Genomic DNA, 18901 nt, shown 5'->3' on the forward strand with positions numbered 1-18901 from the left:
CCTCCTGGTTGACTGCTTTTGGTAATGGTTTCATGATCTTTTGAATGAGAGCAGCTGAATTAGCACAGACCTAGCATGTGAAGGGCACTGGCACTTCCAGCTCATTGTGCCTGGAAAGGGTGAGCGTTCGGTTGTGCAGGTAGTTGTGGGTAGTGCCAGTTGCTGTGAGAAGATTTGTGAACAGGCTCAACCTGGATACCTGCCCAAGCACCTACAGCCAAGCCCCCTTTCCTGCCTTTTCCCCCTGCGCTTACAAATGCAAATGCAGGGTGGATGCATGATTGCTAAAAGAAATAGCACAGAGCTCTGGGTCTGAGGCATGCTCACAGAGAAAGCTGGCAGGAGAAGCAGCGTGGGCACGGCACCCAAGCAGAGCAGCCTGCCTTCCTCCCAGGTCTTCCTCTGCCCTCTCCTGCAAGTGAAGTTTCTTCTGCCTGCCAGTGCTGTGTCTGCTGACAGACAAACCAGCCCTTTCCCTGCATTTTTTTTCTGGACATCCAAGTGTTAGGAACTCTTCCTTACAAATGAGGAGTCTGCATTCCTGGAAATCCTTCTTGATATAAGGAAAAGTCAGTATCACTGTGGACCAGCTCTTCGGGGAGCATCCAGCCTTGCGGACAGTGCTCAGTCGTGTAAGGCATTTGTATTGTAGCAATCCAGCAAGGACTCACTAGACTTTACAGTTAGCCAGTAGGGATAAATGAAAGGACTAGCGCTGCTTCATACTGTTATTTCTGACTCCTCTCTAACAATTCAAAAAAATTACTTACCTTCCAACACGAGACATATTATCTTCAAGGCAAGCCATTGTTACAAGCCTTTATTTCATTTTACAACATTTGAATTTCATTCACATTAAGACAGCAACTCCACTAGACAGCCATGTGAATATAAACTTGGTAGGGACAAACACAATCCATACATCTATCAGGCTAACAATGGATGGTATATTTTTTCAGCTCTATGTGAAGTGTTAGACATGAAATTCACATCAGCAACTAAATGATTACTTTAATCCTATTATTTAAAGGGCCTGAGCACTTACAGAGTTCAAAGTAAGCAGAGGCCTAAGAGGATCAACAGCAAGGACTCTACTTCAAAGTGCGATCTAAGCTCATATTTTCAACTATAATATATGTCTGAGCCTACGTCTCAGACCCTCTCAGTTTATCTGTAGTATATACAAACAGTAGTTGAGCAGAAAAATAACTGTTGCCATACAGAAGGATCTTTCTGCAAAACAGGATGTCCCCAATCACATTCAGATTGGAGAGGGTGACTGTTTCTAATTACATCAAAATATTACAAGCCTGAAGTAATCTGGGAAGTGATTTACAACCGTATGTCTTTTGAACGCTAGGCAAGTTGAAAGGTTTGGGGAATGATAGCGCCAATAAATAACCAGGGTACAAAAAGAATCCTCAGGGAAGACATGGCTGTAACAGAAAAAGCTAAATAATTTTTTTCACTCCTGTGTTTGCTGTGAGGAACTTGAAGCGTTTCCTGCAGCAGAACACTTCCTTATGGGGATTGTCAGAAGGTCTATTTCAAGCTGAAATGTCTGTAGAAGAGGTATGGAACAAATAAACAAAATTAATAGGAAGAAAATGTTAGAACCAGATGGTGTTCACCCATGAGATCTGAAGGGACTCAAGGATGAATTAGCTGAAACAATAATAGTGCATGGCCTTTTATTTAAAACATGCTTAGAACTGAGCACCTGAAAGTCACTAATACGGTGCCAACCTTTTTAAATAGTTCCAAGAGAAACTGGGGGAATTACAGTTTGGTAAGTTTGATTAATTTCCACTAATCAATTGAGTAGAAATTACTACACACAATAGAGAAGATGGATAAATACTATACATTGGGAGAAATTCAATACAGCTTTGTAAATAGAAATCACGCACTACAAATCCATTGGGTTCCTGTAAGATGATAAACATACAGATACAGGAGATCTGCATATTTGTGCTTTTCCATGTATTCAACAAGGGCCCTCACCAAAATCCCTTAAAAACAGGTCAGCAGCACAGGATAAGAGGAAAAATCTTTGCACGTATTGTATGAAATCAGTTGAAAGATAAACAGGCAGTTCTTACAGTAAAGGGAGATTAACAGGAGATTATTAGTGGAAATTCTAAGACAGAAACAGAAGGCTCTTAGGCAACAGGATGAGTAGGCACTGGAACAGCATCTTAAACCGAATGTAGATAAGCATGAAGCATCGCATGTGGGGAAAAATGGAACTTTAGCTATAAAGTAATGGTTCTGAACTGACCACCTGGGTGTGAAATTTGGGGGTTATATAGGTTTACAAAAAAAACCTACTTAGTGTCAAAAACAGCCAAAAAGCAAATAGAATGTTAAAGTTCTGGCCACTTCATCTGAAAAAGCAAAATGCCATATTGGAAACAGTTTGGGGAAGATTGATAAAACATAGGGAGTGGCTTTCATACAGAGTGACTAGGTAGGCTGGGATTCTCCAGCCTAGTAGAGAGATGGCTGAGGGGACATACGATAAAGATTGACAAAGACGTGAACAGCCTGTAGCGTATGAATAAAGATCAGTTGCTCATTATCTTTGAAAATGTAAGACCTAAGAGGCACCAGATGAGGTAATATGTTCAAAATGAACACAAGGAGATGGTTCTTTAACAACATAGAGCTACCTGTTCCAGGAAACTCTGAATTTCCTTTCAGGGGATCAGGAGGGAACTACGTGAGCTCATGGAAGTGATATTCAGTATGGATACTGCCTCCAGGTTGAGAAATCTTTGAGCCAAAAGTTGTTGGAGGCTGGGAGAGTATTATGAAGAGATATCATTACAGACTATTCTCACTTTTTTCCCAAGACACTTCTTAGTCCCCAAGAACAAGGTAACAAGTTGGAAGAACCCTTCTGTTCAGCATTTCTCATACTGCTATGGCATGATACGAATACCTGCAAATTACAGGTTCTGCCTCACACTAGTCATCCTTTACAGGCGTGAATGTTAAACTGAAAACTCTAGTCTCAATCTCTTCTTTCTTTCTGCCTTTTCACATTTCTGTTATACTGAAAAAACTTATGCTCATTTGATTTTGGAGGTTGTTGAGTCCTAATGCTAATCCTTGAGGGCAAATTAGACAAAAAATGAGTTGGATGTTGTCACTCCTGCCTTGGGAATGAGTTAGATAAAGTTCTTGAGGTGTCTGTCAACTGCCCTATTTTACAAACCTCTCTACTCAGAAGCTCACAGGGACTCTGCCTAGCTGATAAGGGAGAATGGTAGTTATAAATGTTGCTGTTGGCTATTTCAAGAGGGTGAAAAAAAATGTCAAGGATGCAGGCAGAAAAAGCGTCATGGGGAGAAGAAGAAAATTATTCACACAGAAGTAAAGTTTTGGAGAAGAAGCTATGAGCAGTGGGGCAGTGGGAGGGGGAGGATTCTGGAAAGGGGACTTTGCATAAAACACTGGAGCGTGCTGGGAACACTGCAGGGAATGTGAACTATTTTGTACAGAATTGCATGTCTCGTGCTATCAGAAACACAGAGCGATTCGTTTTTTGGAACAATCACAGTGTTTCATGTGTCTGAAACAGGGAGCCGTAAATCATGATTATCCTGAAATGAATAAAACCCTAAATTAAGGGGTAGTATTTGCCAGTTCAGAAGACCAGCAATTACTGCAAGCTGTAGTAATTTGACATCCCATGTTCCACCCGTAGGGGTAGGGAACCCAAAAGCCTCTTCCCATCTGTCATCGTCAGGGGCCCACATGGCAATCAAACTGAATCCAGAGGAAAGGAAAGAAGCAACAGCTTTTCCACATAGATCTCAGCACTATCATCATTTAGAATCATAGCTTCCAAAGACCATTCACCTCTTGTTAGAAGTTGTCTGTGGATCCCAAAGCACTTCCAAAGATGTGACACCAAGCTCTCTGTCCCTGGTTTCAGATGAACAAACTGTGGAGCTGATGGGCTTAGGGAATGCCTAGAGTCCAAAGAGGTGTGGGGACAGCAAAGATCAAAATGTTTCACTCTGTTTCCTTAAAAGTAGAGGCACCATCTGTTTCCTAGCAAGCTGAAAGAAGGAGAAAGAATGTTGGGGAAAGCAGGGAAGGAAAAGACTACATTCCACAAGAACTGTTGCTTTCCACTGGCTTCATTACAACTCTTCATGGTTTCATCTTCACTTGCTTAGCAGCCTAGTGAAAGCTCTCCAGGGTAGCTGGCCCACATGGTACAGACACCTGCTGCTTGGGGAATTGTTTGATGCACTGCCTTTATCCTGCAATGGCTTTTTGGGCTTCTTTTAATCTGTGAGGACCTGGGGTGGCTCTGATCATGATGATGCTTGTCCAGTGAAGGACTTGTCAGTCCTGTAACATGGTGCCTCAGCTTTCCAAGCTGTTGAAAACCCAGCTGTCACCAAGAGGAATTTTCCTCAGCAGATACCAGTTCCTTAAAACTCTGGCTTGCTCCTTGAAGTTTCCTCTGGTGTGCTGTCTGCTCCCTCCTTGAGCACCACAGCTCTTCTCCCCTGTTCTCCCTTCAATTCATGCTCCACCACTCATCAGTGTCAAGAGCTGTTTATCTGCCCAGCTGAAATAAAGGAAAGCAGCAGGGACATGGCTGTCTTTCTGCCTGGGTCATCCATTGCAAACCATCTCTACATCTCAACTGTCCATGGACAAAGGGGCATAGGAGCAATTACACAGACAGTGGCATGTTGACCAGCGTCTCACTGCCACATTCCCTTTGAGGCATCTCTTTCAAGAGATAGATTTCTCTGAATGAAACTGGGGCTAACTGGATAGAAAACAAGGTCCTGACTAACTTCAAAAACTGAACAAAATCCTTGTCCAAGGGTCTAATTAGACCATAATGGTCTAAACTGCTTTCAGCTCCATCCCAGACCATGCTGTCACAGAAACACCCTTGAATTTGAATCATGTCATCTATCTTACGACATAACAATATATTACCCTTCAGAAGACAACTTTTCATATACAAAACCAGAAGTTCCTCAGTGCTACTGAGCCATGGCACCTTTCTATAAATTCACTGAAGAAAACAGTTTAAGGCTGTATGTGAAAATTATTCAAACACATTACAAAAGGAAACATAGAAACTTTTTTTTTCCAGATTCAACTGGAGTTTCTAAAACACTAAGCATTTTATACTGATTTAAGCTAAACATCCTTCCAAAAATAAAAGAAGTCTTGCATCAACCCAAAGTGGACAGACTTTCACTTCATGTTAAGTTCCCTATCTGCCTTGGCTGCAGTGGTTTTAATGGATTGTCCAAAGGTATCCATAATTCCTTCATCAGAATCTGTGCAACTCTGATATTTCTTACCTGCTGAGTATTTCTACTTGAGTATCGAGTCACCCAGGGGAAGAAAGGAAGATCAGAATATTGCAAAAAGCCTTGTGACTAGGAGACTGAACAGGGAGAGAAAATGCACATTAAAGAAAATCTTTTTACCCTTTGCAGATTCCTCATATGCTTGGGGAAAACTACCTATCTAAGAACATCTTATGAGAATGAAATTTCAGGAAGATTTAATATTGCTTGGCTGTTATTTTAGGTTTAATGAACTCAAATGCAATGTCTGCATGAGTCTACACTACTTCCTAAGCAGCAGTGCCAAAAATAGCAGTTCTCCTAAATGCACCCTCTCATATTCAATGAAAGCTTGTGTTACACAGGTTCCAGCATCAGAAAGGGGGTTAGTTGAATTCTGATAAAGTAAATAAACAGTTTCCAGGATAAAATAATGGTGGAAGGAATCAGTCAGTAGCTTAGCCATTTTCAAACCTAAAAGTGTAACTTTCCACCTCCCCTGCCCTCTCAGAGACACTAAACTCCTCTATGAGTCAAACTGGGGGAAATAGAAATATTCCACTTCCAGCTGCCTCTTTCCACTATTTTTCTTTATTCATTCTCTTCAGCCAGAAAGGATCAGTGCTGAAACTGTAGTTATTCCAGCATCAACCCAGTAGCTGAAGTGAGATTTCTGAAGGATTAGTAAAATCATTGAAAAGTCCTGCTATGAAAATGATACTTTTTCCATCTTGTTTCCCATATGTGAGGTATGGCATTCTCCATGTAGAATTAAACCCATTAAATTTAGCACACAGGCCACTGAAGAACAAGCAATATATGCTACATAAATGCTACATATATAAGCCACAGAGTACATTTCTAAGACACAGGATGGTACTGAACAGTACTTGAATTTTCAACCTTAAATTTAAGCACCCTTTCAGAAACATTGTCCCCTGATTTCCTTGTATTTTCTCCTCTGAAGCCTTGAAGATTGCTGATCTGTGCTGGGTTGATCAGAGAAGCAAGGGGGGGTGGGGGGGCTGGGGTGGAGAAGGGTGGCTCAGTTACTTAAACATTAAATATGCCAGTGGAAAAAAAAACCCCTGCTTTTTCCTCCCCATCTCCCTGACAATTAAGGAAATCTCGTTTTCTTCCACTCACCCCTGGCGGATTTGATGCTGGTGGGAAAGAGGATGTGTGGGGTTTTGCCAATCACAGATAAATATTTACTTGGTAGATAAAAAGGTGAAGTGGACTTACTGAAGGAGGATGAGGTCAGAGGTTCCTTTTGCCTTCCCTGGTTGTGTCTGATGGAATGCATACACCACATCATGGGATGAGGAAGGAGCTGCCTGGTAACTCTCCCTCATCCCTTTCACAGCTCCATGCAGACTTGATGTGGCTGCTGAGCATCAAGTCCCATAGTGAGCCCACAGATCATCAGGTTTTAAATTGGCACGGGCTTTTCTGCCTTCAAGGAGTCAGAGATGTTAGATTAAATCAGACAAAAATGACCTTACTTTCTTAAAGTCAACCCATGATCTGCAACAGTTAAACTAAACCATTTCAGCTGAAACCAGTATATATTTCAACTTGCAATTCTGGAAAACACTTGTCTTGTTTTCCAGCAGGTCACATCAAAAAATCTCTGGCAGAGTTGCTGCAGTGGTTGTCAATGGACAGACGGGGAAATGAAAATAAGGAAATTGAGAAAAATGGAAAAAAATGTAGAATATTTAATTTGTTTTAGAAAGGTTTGGAAATAAACTGACTCAAATAGCCCAAATCTAATCACCTTCAGGGCCCATTTTTCTTTACATCCATTTCTAAATCAGAACTGAGGTAAGAACTGTAACTAAGTTGGAAATAAATTATTATTGTGGTCATTGTGTAATAGTTTAAGCTAAAAGAAAGAAATATCAGTAGTAGTAGTAGTAGTAGTATGATGCTCTAAGGAGTCCTTTGTAAATTTGCTGACAACTCACACAAGAGTTTGGCTATCCTGAGCTCTATATTTACAGACAGTGAAACTAAAGAACAGAAAGATGCAATGTGTTCTCCAAGGGCATCCAGCAAGCCAGTGATGGGGCTGGAAACCCAACTAGCAGCTCTCTGAGGACATAACTGCAGTTCCATGGTAGCTCAACGGCTCATGAAAACTGCTCACTGTCTGGTTTAACTCACCTTCCAGTGCCAGTGCAAATGCAAGGGAGGAGCCAGGGACATGTGGCTGGGGAGTGCAGTGTCTTTGATTTAAATAAGCTTTAATTGCCACAGAATCATACTTGTTAATCCCCTACATCCATAGTCAGTCCTTCAGGGCACAATGCCTGTGTTTTGAAAATGCAACTGCAAAGGCTGCAGCAATAAACAGACGGACCCATGGAAATTGCTGATCATAGAAATAACTCACATCTGTGAAAGAGATTTTGCTTCTGATAGAAGAACTAGGAATGGCCTTTCCCCATCATTTTATTCTGTCTGTGCTTTTGTAGATTTGGAATAGCACTGAGACTGGGGGTCTGGTTGACAGCCAGCTGAACATGAGCCACCAGTGTGCCCAGGTGGCCAAGGCCAACAACAGCATCCTGGCTTGTATCCCAAACGGTGTGGCCAGCAGGACTAGGGCAGTGATTGTCCCCCTGTACTGGGCACTGGTGAGGCCGCACCTCGAATCCTGTGTTCAGGTTTGGGCCCCTCACTGCAAGGGGGATGCAGAGCTGTGTCGTGGTTTAACCTGGCTGGTAACCCAGCCCCACGCAGCCGCTCACCCACCGCCCCTCACCCAGAGGGATGGGGAGGAGAATCAGAAAGGAACGTAAAACTCGGGGGTTGAGATAAGAACAATTTAATAGGTAAAGCAAAAGCCCCGCACGCAAGCAAAGCAAAACAAGAATGAATGAGACTCACTCACCGCTTCCCACGGGCAGGCAGGTGTTCGGCCATCGCCAGGGAAGCCGGGCTCCATCACACGTAACAGTTACTCGGGCAGACAAACACCGTAATGCCGAATGTTCCCCACCTTCCTTCTTCTTCCCCCAGCTTATATACTCTGCATGGCGTCCCATGGTATGGAATATCCCTTTGGCTAGTTCAGGTCACCTGCCCTGACTGTGTCCCCTCCCAATGTCCCATGCCCCTCCAGCCCTCTCGCTGGCAGGGCCCAAGAAACTGAAAAGTCCTTGATTTAGTATAAACCACCCAGCAACAACTAAAAACATCAGTGATCTGTCAACATTGTTCTCACATCAGAGCCGCACTGCACCAGCTACTAAGATAGCTAACTCTGTCCCAGCTGAAACCAGGACAAGGTGCTGGAGCGTGTCCAGAGGAGGGCAACAAAGCCAGTAAAGGGTCTAAAGAACAGGTCTTATGCGGAGCGGCTGAGGGAAATGGGGTTGTTTAGCCTGGAGAGAGGACTCAGGTGAGACCTTATACCTCTCTACAACCACACAAAAGGAGGTTGTAGCAAGGTAGCGGTTGGTCTTTTCTCCTAAGTAGCAGGTGACAGGACAAGAGGAAATGGCCTCAAGTTGCTCCAGGGAAGGTTTAGTTTGCATATTGGGAAAAATTTCTTCACTGAAAAGGTTGCTAAGCATTGCCCAGGGACATGGTGGAATCACCATCCTTGGAGGTGTTCAAAAAATGTGTAGATGCAGTGCTTAGGGATGTGTTTAGTGGTGGAGTTGATAGTCCTGGATTAACAGTTGGACTTGATGATCTTAAAGGTCTTTTCCAACCTAAATGATCCTAAAATTCTATGACTGACTAACACATTTCATCCCTATTCCATACCTAACTACCGTTTGGGTGCACAAGAGGACAGTAAGTACAGGTCAGGGTTCTGGCATAAGTTTGGTTTTCAGGAGAAACCCTTAGCTAACACACATGCACACCTACAGCACCGCCCAGACACGTGCCAGGACCCAGTGTCCAACACAAAAGGACACTGGGCTACCTTGCATCATCTGGATGCAAACCAACAGCAACACTGTCTAGGGCTAATAGGCTTTACATTTTTGCTCTACTGGTTTCTCTTAAGGTTGAAAGCATTTAAATCAAAGTACCTCCCTTTGGCAAGCCCCAGTCATGATTGAGCGGTTACCCTGAAATGCCTCCCCACCCTATCCCTCAAGTGGCAGAAAGCAGACATCTCCCTCATGCTTTTGACCCAAATTCTTCCCTCTGGGAGGTTTCCCAGGACCCTCACTGTTTTGATTAGCAGAATGTGTTTCTGCCAGGATGGTTGATAGATGAAATTGGATTTTGTAGCAGAAAAAATGGTTCCTGATTATAGGGGGATGAATGGTTCCCCCTCTCCTTAACATGTGCCCGCTGGCAGGGCTCTCCACTAGGTCCCGAGTCTGTGCTGGGACAATCTGTTCCTTTGGCTCTCTCTTGCACAAGGGGGGGAGGCGCTGGTTTCCTTGATTTCCCCTGCTTTTCTTCTTTTTCCTCCTCACTATGGGGGAACTCGGAAAGAAAGAAGGGTGGAGAGAAAGAAGAATGGGCTCTGAACACTCGTAAAGAAATGCCTGCACACTTGTGCCTCGTAAAAATGTGCACCTCTCCACCGGGGAGAAGAGAGACGGCTTGTTCCACTCTTCTCTGGGCAAGGCACTGAGTGGCAGCAGGCAAAACAGCCAAAGCAAATAAAAGCTCATACCAGTTTTAACCAAGTACTTCATTCTCTCAGCCAGGTGAAGAGCCTTACAAACGTTCGGGTCTGAGCTGCTGTAAAACCTTTCCTTCTGGAAAGCGCGATCCCTCGGGTTTAGCAAAGCTATGTTATTAATAAGCATCGGGGGTTTAGAGAAACAAAGGCTGGAGGAAGGGAGGGGGAGCCTTATTTTAGGAAGGGGGCCAAGAAAGACAAGATGTTTAGGAGGGGGAAGTATCGACACCCTTGGAATAGAGAAAGTGTCGAATGCCAGCTGCAGAGCGCCTAAAAGAATGAGTGTCTCCGATGCTTTTGTCTCCTTATATGGTAAAATGATAGAGAGGGGTTTCACTAGGCTGGGGAAGGCAGCAGCAGCCTCCTTCCACACAACACTGACTGCAGAGCTGAAATCAGAAGAGCCACTCTTCACAGGCAGTAGAAAGCCCCGGCTAGCTGTACAGCTCTCTTCTGCAGGCAGGCCGGTGTGCTCTTTACACATTTGTTAATGGATGTGACCCCCTGTCCCTGGTCCAGGAGGTGACATTAACTGCCCGCTACTGCTCTGTAAGTAAGTAACCCTTTTTTTCCCCTCCCTCCCCACTACCCACGGAATAGATCTTTGAAGTTGTCGCTTTAAACAAAGGGTGCAGAGAGGAGGAGAGGGTTGTTTAGTGCCCCAGTGGGTTGTTGGGTAAGGCTGTGAGGAGAGGTATTGCCGGTCCCCCTTTCTCCTGAGCACACAGCAAGGGGTGCGAAGAGGAGAAAAAGACAAATTTCTTATCAGAGCAATTACTGCTGCATGTCCGTCTTTAAAGTGACACATCAGTGAGCTGATGAGGTGCAGGGTCATTTCATGTGTAACTATTTTTAATTACTGTATTGTGCCGCGCGTGTAATCCACTGGGGAGGGGATAAAAAGTAGAAGCTGGGGTCTTAGATTCCTTACACCTCTGTGCACACTCCTGCTGCCGAGCACAACAAAGGAGCATTTTTGCACTGTAGCAAGAGCAGATGCACATGAAACAAAGGTAGCCTTTCCTCTTTGCAGGCAAACACTGTAGACAGATTGTGTACAGGAAAAATGGGGAGCCATCAGCATCATATTTCTTCTTTTTACATGGAGAGAATAAATTAGAACACAAATCCCAATTAATAGCTCTCAGTTCTTTGTCATACTTCTCTCTGTGTGCATGCGTGTGCAACCACAATAACCCAGGTCCTTAATGTATGCTGTCTAACATGGATTTCTCTGTGTACATAATAAAGGAAATACTAACTTCCATTGTCTGCATTAATGACTGTTTGAACTGTCTACTTCCCCAAAAGGATACGGCTTTTATTTAGTTCACCAGATACCTGCATATTTCAGCTTTGCTGTGTACAGAGACACACACATAGACACAAGGAAGCAAACCTTGTAAAACCTATATACCAGCAGCAGTCAGTCAGTCTGTTATTGCTACTCCCCCGACTCCTATCTAGAGATATATTAGCTAAGATTGCTGATTGACACCGAGATTGCCACGGTCAGTAGCTATAACATCTATTGTTGGCTATACACATTTGTACGCTGTCTTAAACAGCAATTGTCCTAGAAGGGACCAGCGGAAGGCTGTATGTTATTACATACTCACATACATCTGAATGTGAAGGAATGCTATAACTAAGGTTACCATTTGGTTTCTGCTATGAACCCTATTTTCATCAGTTCATAAATTTATGAGACTCTCTGCTTTCTGGCTAAAATCTTCTGTGCCTTTTATCAGCCAGATGGTAGACTTTGAAAATTATTGCTTCAGGCATTTGGATTTGGAAGGCAGAATAATAGCCTATTTCTTTTTAATTTTATAAAAATTTCTGTCTGTTTACTGCTCCTGTACATAAAACTGGGAAAGGATGCACTCTAAACTTCGTCAATAGTCTGTATATATTCTTGATCACATTTGGAGAAAAAAATTTTTAAAAAAAGGATATGAGGTACTGTATTTATTGAAAACTCAGTTCCTAACACTGCCACAGTGGTGCTATTGTATCCAAAATTTGACCAGAGGACTAATAAAACTATCTTTTACTCTAGCCATAACATAGACAATGATCTTCAGCTTCTGAGCCAACATGTGGTTGAGGTGAGTGGGGCAGCTGAAAGGGTGCAAACCACTATTGCTGAAAAATCATGCTTGTGACAATTACCTGGGGTTCCCTCCTGACATCTCCGTCTGACTAGCAGGACTGAGGCAGAGGCATGGACCAGCTCTTGAGGTCTTTTGAGAAAGCTTAGAAGATCTTAAGATGGCAGAAGTGTTGGGGTAGAATATACTTATTTTTGGTTCTCGCCATTCTGCCATATGTGCTTCCATGGGAATCAGCAGTGCTACGCATGCAAGCACCAAGTATTCACTTCCAGGTTGAGATTTAGAGAAAAATATCACTGATTTTTGTAAGATCACTTTTATCACATTGCAGTAGCTATACTGCTGCTGTGTGTTGGATATTGTTTGTATATGCAAAGCTCCTGCCATGAAGAGCATGTAATGGTCATTCCCTACTAAATACTCAGGTGCACATAAAATCCTGTTTCCTACCTACAATTATATGGTTTCTTAAGGAAGTCTAGGGAAGCCCTTTCCCTGAAACCACATCTTTTCTGTCCATACAGACACCAGTGTTCCCAGCTGGCACCCTTTGCATTAGGAAAAAATCAGACAACTTCTTCAATCACACACAACCCAGTCCTCCAGGATCCCATCGTGCTTTAAACATCAGGAGCCAAAACACCCAAAAAAGTTGGTGATGAAACACAGCTCCTGCAATCGTAAGTGCTGGTGACAGTTTCTGCTGCACTGCACTACAAATCCAAGCTTTTATACCAAAAGAAAAGGATGAGAAAGGCTCATTCATTTACACAAGTGCCTCCGGCTCAGTTCTCCAGGGCACGGAGCCCTGATCCTGAGAGCCAAGCAGTATCTTACCTGCTGTTGCCCTCACCTCCTTGACTCACCTCACAGGGGTCAGGACATTCAGAATTAAGGGACAGTTGGATAAATGTTAACACTGTCAGCCAGAAGAAATGGCTACCTCTCCATGAAAATCAAGCTGAAAACTGAAGTAATGCCTGTTGCTGCTGGCCAGCATGCTGCCACCCTTTCAAGGTCCCCACAGACTAGTTACATGGAGGTCTGAGGCTCTTTTGTGTTTCTCTGATGAATAAATTGGTCCTGAGCAACTTTAGAGAAACTCCGGATGGTGTAGTGTTGTAGGCAGTCACCTTCCCTCACTTGGGTACTGCTTCAGAGATTGGGGATCTTGTAATTTGCATTTTTAGACTGATTAATTCTAATGGTGTAATTTTAATGTTTCATTTACATATGCACGGTTATTTGTGATGCAGATTCACCCCACGTGAGGGTGTGAAATGGCAGGGTAATGACAGGTTTCATGGAAATAAATCTTGGATACATTGACAGCCACTGAAGCATTAACATTTTAACAATACTAATTAGCTATATATATAGACAGAGTTTGATTAAAAACCACTAGAGGCTTCTTTTAAGGCTGAACATCAAAATACTCATGCCAGGTGAAAAAGTTACAGTCCTAATTTTGTTGGATAATATTCACTAGGATGCTAAATGGCTACTGTACATATAGTAATATGATATAGGAGGAATGTAGGTGAGCATAACACTGACAAAAGAATATTCATCTCTCCCTTTCACAGCAGATTTTCAACTTTAAAGTTACAAATCTACCAGCCACAGCAGAGCAAGGTTGCACTTTTTGTGGTGGGAGATAGCTCTAAACCCTCAGCAAGCACAGGCACAAGGGCTCAAAACCCACCACTCTTTACTTCAACTTGCATAAGAAAAGTAGCAAGTTGCATAAAAACATAAAATACCTGTAAGCATTTACATATCTCTGTTCTGTCATTGCTTTGAAGCACTCTTGAGATTTAGACCGCAAGTATCTTCAGAGTACAGAATCCCACCTCTGAGGGACTGCCCCCCTCCATACTATGCTGTGCATAGCAGACCCAACATCTTCCTTCTTCAGTTAGAAAAATCTCACAAAAAAAAAAAAAAAGATTGACAGTGTCCATGTCCCCAGCTTCCCTGTGTCTTTCTGTGCTTGCTCCTGCCTCTCTTATGCACCACAGGTATTTGACTTAACATTAATAGCTGATGTCTTTGCTTTCTGTGTTCAGTCTCCAGCCCCAAACCCCAGCAAACAAATTGGACCAAACCAGTTTCTCCCAGGTGTACCCAATGTATTTTGCTAAGATGTTTCCAACTGAGCAGGTAATTCTAAGGTTTACGTAGCTTCCTTTGCCACATTTTGGAAAGCTGATGGCACAGCAGCCGAGCACAGAAGTATGAATTCCTCACAGCTCTGAGGGATTCACTGCTACAGTAGTTTTATACAGCAGCTGTAAGACGTACATTAACTGCTTCTCCAAATCACCATGCATACCAATTATCTTAGACAGAAGGGGGAATTGTGGTCTTGCCTCTGTAAACAGAATCAGACAGAGAGACCCAGAGCTGTTCTGCTAGAAGCCAGGACAAATAACAAAGCATTCTTCCTCCATAGGAACCTCCCAGTTTTGCTTCTATCCTTTCTAGAAAGAAGGAAACAGAATATTTGGGACACTGTTCTGGTTTTGTGCCCTTTATAGTAGTACGCAGGATGTCAAAAATATAGAATTCAGAAATGTCACTGCACGGTAGCACGTGGCACTTTCTGGATATTTTTATCTTAGGGTCTAATTTCTCTGGGATTAACAGTGTTCTTGTCAATAAGAGAAAGCAATCCTTTTCTGGAAAAACAAACTTTACCATTAGAGTTTAGTGTCTGCAGTCATTTAGCTTATACATTATTTTTGTAGGGTAGGGCCAGAGATAACAAATGGAATTTATTAATCTTGTACTATTTTTCTCCTCTATGATTTTCTGTTATCTGCTCTAATGTTCTTATTAGACATACAAATTTCTATGCTTAAGTAATATCAAGTATTTAGTCTGTCTCTTTGAGTAAGCTTTTGTTTATTTTGCAAAAGAAAGAAGGAAGACAGCAGTTTCAAAAGGCTTTAAAATAGAAAATAAGAGCAAGCCTTTCCGCTTGAACTGTGCTCTTCCTTGCTATGGTAGATTCAAGAGTCATGCTCCGTGTTATTTCAATAGACTCCTTTTGTAATTGAAATGTAAGCAGGAATGTTGGTAAGACCATACATCCTCCAGTCATTTCAGTATCAACCTCGGATAATCGTAGTGTAAATTGCGTGGGGTACACTTTCAAAGCGTCAGTGCTCATTCTGTGGCATCTGTAGTTACTACCACTGGTGCTTGCTCTACCACTGTTGGAGTGGCTCTGAACTGGAGCAGATCTTTATTGACTGCCAAACACAACAAACCACACAGAAACCACAAATAGAGTGTTCTCTCTCCATTACTATAACTGGGATTACTTTAGCCAGGAGCATGAGGAACCTTACCACACAAGAAACATTTTCTGGTTTGGTTGTTTGTGGTTTTTTTATTATTATTATTATTGATATTATGCTAAGGAAAACAATCTTAAATAGCAGACCATCCGCTTTCCAATTTATGATAGGCTGACTGTGCAATCCAGACAGGAACCAGGTATGCTTTGGTTATCTGCACAAGTTAATGCAGTCTGCTCAGAAAATTGCTCTAAAGTACTCAAAAAGAGACATCAGAATGTTATACCTTAAGCAAAATAAGTCAACCATGCACAAGGAAGCTGCGTCTCTGGAAAAACCTATCTGTGATTCTGAACAATGCTTTAAGGTAATTTTAAGAAGGCCATTAAAAACTAGCGATTTTTTTAAAATAGTTTTTAATGTTTAGCATGTATATAGAAAGGTCTGAATGTGATATTTAGGAAGAGGGTTTTTTTACTTGGGTTTGATTTGTATTGTTTTTTTATTATTACTATTATGTTCAAATATCAAACCAAGTTTTTGTGGCTTTTGCCTGGGAGCTTCTAGGAGATCTATGAATATCTGCTCTGAGCTTAAAAACTTCAGAAACAGCAATTAACACCTCTGTAATTAGATGTTTCTAATATCCTAACCTTGATGTAGACACTGGAAAAGCTTTTTTGGGCAGTTCTGTGAGAGGAGTAACATATCATAAGGGCCTTGATTTCTGGAAGACAGCGTACCAGATTCTTTCAGTGGGCTTGCTACAGGATTGTTTTTGCATAGCAGCGGCAAGAGAAAAAGGCTTCCGCTTTCTTCTCAACTTAAAAATTTAAAAGAAAGAGTGCAGCCACACCTGTCTAAGCAAAACTGTCTCATTTACAAGCTTAGCATAAACCCCAGATCACGGGATACAGGTTACCCAATTACTTGTTCCCTGCAGTAATCATGTCTCCCCTATTTAAGAACCTACAGAAAGATGCTGGTATGAACAATGGTTATAGTAATAAGCCTCAGCATCTCAAAAACCTTGTAAATGTGTTCCCCTTTTCCTCTCTTTACTCAAGAAATGCACCTTCATGCAGTGGTACCCCAGTAGCCGCTGGCAGGGACAGAGGGCCTGTGGAAGGGAAGAGTGGCTGGCTGGGCTTCCTGCAGGGTGAGCTGTGCATCACTTGCCTCTCAGTGCATGGTTAGCTTCGCATTGGCCATCTTTAGTGTAAGGAAGCAAATGTCCTTCTGCAGCCCACAGAGGGAGACTTGGCTGTTCTGCATCAGCTGGCTTGGCTCCCCATGGCCAAGAGCCCACTCTTGGGGGTCAGGGATCCAAGCAACTCGAAGAGGCAACACCTGCCCTATGGCCAGCAAGACCTCCAAGGACTCAGGTTCCCTTTGCTTTCCCTCTGCTCTATCATAACAGTGTCTGTGGGTGCTCATCCCATGAAGCAGAGCATAAGCTATACCTGGCCAGCCAAAGAAAGAAGGCTACCACCCCTTAATTTGTTTTAGTAAATCTAAACGCACAGTATTGCTTTGGGAGTCCATGGTGTGCACCTACACCAGCTAACTTCCATACACTGGAGTTCAGGTGGATTCTGACTACACGTAACTTCCCCCACCCTGCCTAGTCATTGCTACCCACAAATGGTCGTTTCTTCTTTTCCTAAAGTAAATCAAAAAGAAACAAAACTAGTTTCCCCCCCGCTCCCCTTGCATGGCACATGGCTTGCAGTTGCTGCAACGATATGATAGATAATGAATGTGGCAGTAGCTGCTAAGTTACGGGAAAATAATCACCTCTTGCCAGAAAAACCAGCATAGTCTGAACTGTTAGTTCATAGTTGCAAAAGATATCATAGATCTTCGCATTTTAGCCTTTGGAACATTAATATAAATTGTTTCCAAACGCCCTAGACCTGTATGGCTTATGTCACTGGAGTTGCCAGACACAAATCTTCCCTTCTCAGGGGAAGGAAAAAAAAACAGATAAAAAGTTCTCCATGTGCACAGTTTTTCTGAAAAAAAGTCAGTTGGGAGAAATGTGTGCACATCTTGGGGGAAGAAGGGTTGTCTCCGAAGCCCTTTTAATTCCTGCACAGGTGTTAAACAGAACGTCCTGTTCCAGAGGTACAGGTAGAGCCCCAGCCCTTTTGACCTAACAGAGGCCAACAGCAAGTCCCCCTTTGGCATCTACAGGGACTTAATTCTGTGTCTCCAGACTGCTACAACAAGAGTTCAGAGCTTCACCTCACTGAATAAACTAAACAACTCCTACATTTTTTAGACAGTTTCCCTTGGCTTATTTGTCTCTCTTGTGCGTGTCCATCTATACCTCTGTGTTCAACGCCCCCTAAGAGGGGTTGAAATAAGAAATGTACAGAACATCTCTTCTTAGGCTTGCAGGCATGGCTGAAAAAGGAGACAAGTTCTGGATCAGCTAGTTCCCTTTTCCAGCAGCCAATAGTGTCATGGGATAGGGGAAATCTGGATGCTTTCTTAATAACATTACGAGCCCTAGTTTTTACGAGGTAATATGATAACTTTATTACTGCTAGTAAAATGAAACTGTTTGCACAAACAGGGGAAGAAGAGGAAAGAAGCATATTTTTTAAGTCAGCCTATTAACTTTTTGGTAATTTTCATGCCAATCCTTACTTCCTGGAAGACACAACGTGGGTAGTGCTAACATTTGGCATAAGCTGTAACTTCTTTTCTGGGCATGCAATGGAAAGCTCTTTTCCTTTTGGAGATGTACTTGTTATGTCTAATGCTGTAGGAAGAAGACTGTATGGCAGAAAAATCAGTTTCTCCTTCATGATAATGTTGAGAGCAACCTCAAAAAAGCTTAAGTATAGAATTTCTACTGCAATAATATCTAAAGACCTTGTCATACCACAAGGAGGTGCAATAAAGATGACCCTCTGGCCCACAAAGCTTTACTGTTAACAAGTATCAAACACAAGGGGAACAAATAAATGAATGGCAAGAAGGTTGAATTGCAGTTTGTGTCCATCCACCACTGTGCATGTGCAAGTCTTTTGGTTATTTTTTCTTGAAGCCCAAAGCAGGGCATAAAACCTGCCCTAAGCTAAAGACATTTTTTTTTTAATATATGACAGGAACCAACAGACTGACAATGTAAAGGACCATGTGTACAAAGTGACAGGCAAAAACATTGCTCAGTATGATTTTGCATTCCTTGTTTGTAAGGCAACAATGAACTCATTCATTTGATGTTCCTGCTAATTTTTCAACAGATAGGCCCCGTGATTACTTTACATTTAATTCTCTCCAGAGAAGAACATCACCACCATCACCACCCTGTGTCAAATATCCTCAAAATATCACATAGTAGATTGTGAGATCCAGTCCAAGGCCCAGATCTAAACAGCCTGGAGTCTGGGATGTTTCACCCTGAATTCCAGATTTCTGAATGAAACCACATGAGCTTGAATTCTTAACTTTAAGAGATATTGGATCTGA

The 18901-nt window shown here is 42.5% G+C and overlaps 1 protein-coding gene across 6 annotated transcripts in view; it reads left to right on the forward strand.

Annotated features, from left to right (window-relative positions):
- The window catches only part of FHL2 (four and a half LIM domains 2), a 63557-nt gene that overhangs the window by 26496 nt on the left and 18160 nt on the right, over window positions 1-18901 (forward strand). Inside the window, exon 1 of one of the 6 annotated variants that reach the window (XM_037376602.1) lies at window positions 10242-10549. The exons of 2 other annotated variants lie outside the window; for them this stretch is intronic. The gene's annotated coding sequence lies outside the window, so the exon portion shown is untranslated. Of the gene's footprint in view, window positions 1-10241; window positions 10550-18901 lie in introns of those variants that run through there. 3 more of the 6 variants (XM_037376603.1, XM_037376607.1, XM_037376606.1) reach the window with 3 other exon arrangements.

Source organism: Falco rusticolus, chromosome 2, assembly GCF_015220075.1.
Source record: "Falco rusticolus isolate bFalRus1 chromosome 2, bFalRus1.pri, whole genome shotgun sequence".
In the NCBI taxonomy this organism is placed as follows: domain Eukaryota; kingdom Metazoa; phylum Chordata; class Aves; order Falconiformes; family Falconidae; genus Falco; species Falco rusticolus.